The sequence below is a fragment of the Oryctolagus cuniculus genome, chromosome 15, assembly GCF_964237555.1.
Source record: "Oryctolagus cuniculus chromosome 15, mOryCun1.1, whole genome shotgun sequence".
Lineage (NCBI taxonomy): Eukaryota > Metazoa > Chordata > Mammalia > Lagomorpha > Leporidae > Oryctolagus > Oryctolagus cuniculus.
Window position 1 is genome coordinate 9455204 of NC_091446.1, and position 6554 is coordinate 9461757.

General features: G+C 53.9%; 1 pseudogene; it reads right to left on the reverse strand.

Moving 5' to 3' along the window:
* Positions 1-4710: 4710 nt before the first annotated feature.
* On the reverse strand, positions 4711-5218 carry LOC100337922 (elongin-C pseudogene; annotated as a pseudogene).
* Between the last annotated feature and the right edge of the window lie 1336 nt (positions 5219-6554).

Sequence of the window (6554 nt, forward strand, 5' to 3'; positions counted from 1 at the left end):
GCGAGTCCTCGCAAGACTGCAAATGTAAACACTGGCTGAAACCTGCTGAAGCCGCCCTCCCCTCGCAGCAGCCGCCGGTGGAGGAGACCGCTACCGAAAACGTAATTTCACGGGGGGCCTGGAGGGAGACAGTAATACAGACTGGTTTGTTTTATTGCACATTTCGAGGGGGAAAAGGCTTAGGAAGTGCCTTAATGGGAGAAATGAGAGATGGTTCTATAAGACAGAGCTTGATAAGGGAAGGCAGCCCCAGCTCCCAACAGGAGAGGCCGTGCCTTTCATCTGGTGGAATCCGGGAAGTTTTGCTGTTACTGCAGCGAAGCAAGAACCCCAGGCATGGAGGAAGCCAAGGTGAGCAAAGCCAGCAGCTGCCTGGCGCGTACACAGGGGTGTGCGGGTGAGGGTTTAACAGCCGGCTCCGGGAGCAGGCGTCGGCGGGGGTGGGAGACCCGAGCGCTTGCCCATTTCCATGGTGTGAACACTCCCACTGTGGCTAACTTCAAGCCACCGGAGCAATGTCGCCGAACAGTGAGTAGCGCAGGGACCCACAGGATGCGTGCTCGTGAGCTGGTGGCAGCCAGCGCCGGCACAGCCCTGCGGAGACGGCTCGGCCGGTTGCTTCTGCGGCTTTGATGAGAGGGAGCAGCAGCTGACCTGGCTGTCTTTCCTCAGATGGGAGCTGCCCAGATGTTTCAGGCTGGCAGGTGGGGCTTTTGGGTGGCACAAGACTTAGACAAGGAGAGGACAGATGGGGACCGCTCTCTTCCTAAGCTGTTATTTAAAATCCTAGTGTTGTACAGGGATTCCTGAGGACTCGGATGCTTCAGAGAGATGCCAGTGAGCCTGGAGGACTCCGAACAATGCATGATGCTAACAGCAAACGGAAGAAAAAAACCACACTGGGTCTGTGTGGGACGGGCCCGTGGCTTGACACTGACTGTGAGTTGATCTTGGGTTCCAGCACCGACAGGTCTCGGGTCATTGTCCTGCAGCGGGTGGAGGCTACTTCAAAAAGGACGGTGTTGCTTCCCCAAGAGCCGCATCTTTGCACTCCACGTGGCCCGCGTTGTTAGGAAGACTAGAGGCGGATGAAAACCTTACCCCAGAGCGTGATCATCCTCATCAGAGAGGAAGAGCGCCCACTCGGGCACCTGGTCTTTGAGTGCGGGGCTGCAGTCTTTGGTATGAGGAGTTCTGGGGAGCAGCCCCCTGGACTTGCCAGAAGCCATGGAAAAGGGGGTAGCCGGCAAGAGGTCCTCCACCCTCCAGGGAGCAGCCCTCCATCGGGGCATCTGATGTAGGTTTTGATGGAGCCAGTTTCCATAGATACTGAACAAGTAAGTGATCACCAATCCCAAACATAAATCCTCACCAACAGAACAAAAGAAGCAAAACTATAGAAAGGAAAATCTGTTTAATGACTTATTCCCACTTTTTTTCTCTCTCTAACTTTTCTCAGGATTAATGACACCAATGCCTTTTTTTTAAAAAGATTTATTTATTTATTTGAAAGTAACAGTTACACAGAGAGAAAGAGAGGCAGAGGCATAGAGAGAGAGGTTTCCCATCCGCTGGTTCACTCCCCAATTGGCTGCAACAGCCGGAGCTGCACCAATCTGAAGCCAGGAACCAGGAGCTCCTCCTGGGTCTCCTGTGTGGGTGCAGGGACCCAAGGACTTGGGCCGTCTTCTACTGCTTTCCCAGGTCACAGCAGAGAGCTGGATTGGAAGTGGAGCAGCTGGGATTCGAACGGGTGCCCATATGGGATGCCAGCACTTTATTGGCTATGCCACAGTGCCGGCCACGGTGCCTCTTATGTTTAAAAGAGGCTAGGAAGCTCATTATCAGTAAGTGCTTGAGAAATGAGAGGTGCCCAACCTCTCTCTCCCCAAGATACTCATCATTTAGTAAGGAATTCGGCATCTTGAAGGAACCAGAACTTAATCAGGAGGCAGTGGGAGCCACAGGCGGTTCTTGATCAGGGGCGTGGCACAGTCAGAGCTGCATTCAGAGACGGCAGCGTGGGAAACCTGGGCTGGGCAGTGAGAGCATGGGGAGTGTGTGGCAGCCTTTTAGGGCCCAGGAGACAATGATGCATGTGGGTGGGGGGGGGGGACGGGGAGAGGGGGCTCCGTGGGGGAGAAGGGTCTCTGGAGGAGAGACACCTGCTGAGAGAACTGTTTGTTTGTTTGTTTTGTTTTTTTTTTGTTGTTGTTGTTTTTGTTTGTTTGTTTGTTTTGACAGGCAGAGTTAGACAGTGAGAGAGAGAGAGAGACAGAAAGGTTTTCCTTTACTGTTGGTTCACCCCCCAATGGCCGCTGCACACCTTGCTGATCCGAAGCCAGGAGCCAGGTGCTTCTCCTGGTCTCCCATGGGGTGCAGGGACCCAAGCACTTGGGCCATCCTCCACTGCACTCCCTGGCCACAGCAGAGAGCTGGCCTGGAAGAGGAGCAACCGGGACAGAATCCGGCGCCCTGACCGGGACTAGAACCCGGTGTGCTGGCGCCGCAGGCAGAGGATTAGCCAAGTGAGCTGCGGCGCCGGCTGAGAACTGGTTTTGAGGACAGGATGATGGCACAGATGAGTGGCCATGAGCGGCCGTGCGTCACAGGCGACGCAAGACTTCCATGCCTTCTCCGGGGTTGCGGGCGTCTGCAGTCTGAGTCTCTTCTTGTGGGCTGAGCACTCAGCGCTGCTCAGACCGTCTGCACAGAGACATCTGTCCACTAGCAGCTGTGAGAGACTCTGCCTCCCTCTGGACCTGAGAGCAAGTTTGCTTGCTGTCCTGTGGAGCAATGGCTACCTCGAGCATCAGGCAGATTTGCTTGGAACCCAATATGAAAAGGCAACTCGGGCTGCGTACTGTGAGCCATGAACGTCGTGGTCTCTGACCCTGGGAGTCTCAAGTCTTCTTGCGGCACCCACGAGGGTGAGGCCAGGAGCCCGGGCCAGCAACGACAACGCCTTCGAGTGAGAAGGAGAAGCTCACTTCTGGCTTTTGTTTAGAGCGATACCCAGCATGCCCCGAGCTTTTCCTGTCTGCCGGTGACTGACATGCGCGTCCTCACACCCAGCTCCAAGGACTGCCCGGCGGCGCCCAGCTGGCATTCCCAAGGTTCTTCCAACGTGCGCTCTCTGCCGGTAGCTTCTGCAGGGCTTCAGCTACCTTGATCTATAACCAGCACCACAGTAGCTTGTTAAAAAGCATTTCAGATGAGAAACGTTCTTTTCCACTGATGAATTTGGAGTTTGATGTAAGTGAACGGGCCCGGGGCATTGCGTGGGCATCTCACCTCTGCGTGAGTGGTAGAAGAATCTAGAAGGCGCTCCAGGGTCCGTACCCTTGATTCTGAGGGCTCTGATCTAGCCAGCGCCTTGGAGGATACCTGCTGTCCACATCCAAAGTGTGGCTGCTGCTGCGTCCCCTTTTGTGAGTTTCTTGAAAATGCAGCTGCCACTCCTAAGAGGAGGGACGTTGCTCCGACGTACAGGATGCGTTGCGTGACTGCCTTCCTGCGTGTTGCTAAGTGATCCCCTCCGGGTGGAAGCCATACCTTGTCCAGTAACCCAGACAGGGAGTTGTGGGCCCCATCCGTAGCTGATTGTTGCTGGCTCCCAGTACGTACCCAGAGAGCCTACTACCTGGGAGGAGCCAGCTCAGCTTGCCCAGGCTGTGGCTCTCGCGGGCGGGGTGGACGCCATGTCCCTGTACTACAGATGAGAACATTGAGACACAGAAGAGAGGCCCGGCTTGCCCAAGGCCACATGGCTAGGAAATGCCAGCTCCAAGATTCAGAATGTCACCTTTCCTTGTTCTGCTAAAGCAAAAATGTATCTGTCGTTTCTCCTTCATCATGAAAAATTAATTTGTCGCAAGGAGGGAGTGGAGATCACATATGTGGAGTTGGCCTTTTTTCAGAATAAATGACTGTCAAAGGTCTATTTTTAGAGTTCATTGCCAGGGGCAGGTACGGCTGTGCGTGGGCCGGGCCCAGCCCCCTGGCTTTCGCTTGTCTCTCCCAGCTCCAGGGCATCCAAATATAGTGCTTTCCCTCGGGCTCATTCCGATCTTAATTTAAGAGCAAAAAATGCTGAGCTTGACTTGGGTAAGACTGGAATTCACCTGCCTGCTATGTTTTCCTGCCTCCAAGTTCTAGTTCCAAGCAGGTGGGTTAAAGACACTCCTGCAGCAGAGGCCTGCCCCCAGCCATGCTGTCTTGCTCCTTGGTAAGACTTAGAACATTAAGCGTGGTCTACACTGTCCATGGAAATCACACCCTTCTTTGCTGGTGAGTGGTGTATGAGACCTGCTGGTGGCCAGTACTGGGGAGTGTGAGAGCGATATTTTCCATCCTAATTAAAGGGCGATAGCATTTCCTCCAGGGAATGCCCTTCCCAGAGAGAGCTCTTTTGCTCCCACCGTCTTCCTTCCTTCCTTGGATGGGACACTGTGAAGTGGGCTCAATGCCTGGTGCTGCAGCACTCATCTTGTGACCATGAGGGGAGGCTCACCAACATGTAGGATGGCAGAGAAGAAGTGTAGAAATGGCTGAGGTCTTTGGTGCCATCGTAGAACTAACCAACCCCAGGATGGCTGATCTCCAGCCCAGCTGTTACGGGAGATGAATAGCGTAAGCCACCTTCAGCTGGGCATTCGGTTGCTTAAAGCTGAAATCATTCCTAACTAAATACAGAACAGGGAAGAATGATTTATTCTTTTTTTTTATTATAATTTATTTTATTTAACAATCTAGGAAGTTCGCAGCCATCAGCAGTTCCAGTGCGATTTCAGGTGCAATTGGGAATTCGGGAATCTCGGTGGAGCTGTTAGTGTAGCGAACCTTGTAGGTAAAATACATGCACACTTTTGATAGCACATGTGAAGGGATCTCTCTAAAATTGACCTCATTGGTTTCGTTTTCAGCAAACTGACCTGGGCCACTCAACATGGCTTTAATTGTTCCTGATGTTAGTGTATGTTCTCTTTTTACAATAAATTCATGACCATCAGAAAATATCAACTTGACATACATGGCATCAGGGCCTTCACAGCCACCATACGTTTTCTCCTCTCCATCCATTATGTTCTTATGAAATTCTACTTTGCTTCCACAGAAACTTTAGTCGTTTCTCAACAACCCCGCAGCCACCGCAGCCGCCGCAGCCAGGTCCCCGCGAACCGCCACAGCCCTTACTCAGGGCCGCCTCCCCCCCCCCCAGCGGTCTACCCCCGTAGAATGATTTATTCTCTGAAAGGAGAGTCAGCCCTGATGCTCAGCGATGTCCTGAGACCCCCATCGATCTCGCAGGCCAATGACGGGGCCAGAAAACACAACAGAGATTATTACAAACATTAAAGGGGTTCCTTGTTCTAGTAATGGACATTTTGGCTGCAAGTGACTGAAACATGAACCAGACATTTCCTGTGTGATTGGCCCCCAAGGGATGGGCCGGCCCCTCCCTCTCCTGGGATTGGGAGCTGTCAGCCTGGGCACACCAGGTGCCCCGTGAGGGTGGCTGCAAGGAGACAGGGTGTTGGAGCCGGAAACTCAGCGCGCACGCCCGGCTCTGTCTTGTCAGAGGCCAGGCGGCCTTGGTGAGCTGGAGGCCCGGTCGAGCCTCTGCTTCCTCACCTGCTGCGGTTCTTGAGCCCCCAATGACTGGCGTGCTACCAGCGGCGCCGTGGGGTGGCTGACCGTCAGCCCCTCTCGCTCTTGCCTGACGGGGTTGGAGCAGGAGCGAGTGCTCGTCTGAATAGGTGCATCCCTGCAGCACGTGGGCTGGCTCCCTTCCTATGGCCACACACACGTCCTTTCTTCTCGGCTGCCGAGAACTCCCACCTGGCCTTGGCTGCTGGCGGTGGGGCAGGAGTTCCTGGGGTGAAAAGAAGTCTCCGGGGCCAGCACTGTGGTGTAGCAGGTAAAGCCGCTGCCTGCAGTGCCGGCTCCCATATGGGCGCCAGTCTGAGTCCCGGCTGCTCTACTTCCAATCCAGCTCTCTGCTATGGCCTGGGAAAAGTAGCAGAAGATGATTCAAGTCCTTGGGTCCCTGCACCTGCGTGGGAGACCCAGAAGAAGTTCCTGGCTCCTGGCTTCGGATTGGCTCAGCTCTGGCTGTTGTGGCCAATTGGGGAGTGAACCAGCAGATGGAAGACCTCTCTCTCTCTCTCTCTCTCTCTCTCTCTCTCTGCCTCTCCTCTCTCTGTGTAACTCTGACTTTCAAATAAATAAATAAATCTTTAAGAAAAAAAAAAAAGGAGTCCCCTCTGCCTTATTAGCAGACAGGGACTGCTCAGGGCCGTGCGGAGTGCCTACAAGTTTGTGGCATGAGTGTGTGTGTGTGTGTGTGTCACACATCCAACCTGCGAGCAAGACTGACACTTCACACTGGCATGTGGGCTCTGGGGTGCCTCTCGGGCCCCACTCAGGGTGATGGGGCGTGGCTTGCACTGTGGGCAGAGGGTGACCCCGACTCTGTTGGCTGTGTCTATTGCGTTTTGCCCTTTATTTTATGCTGTGAAGTTTGTCCTGCTGTTTTCCTAACCGATTGTTAA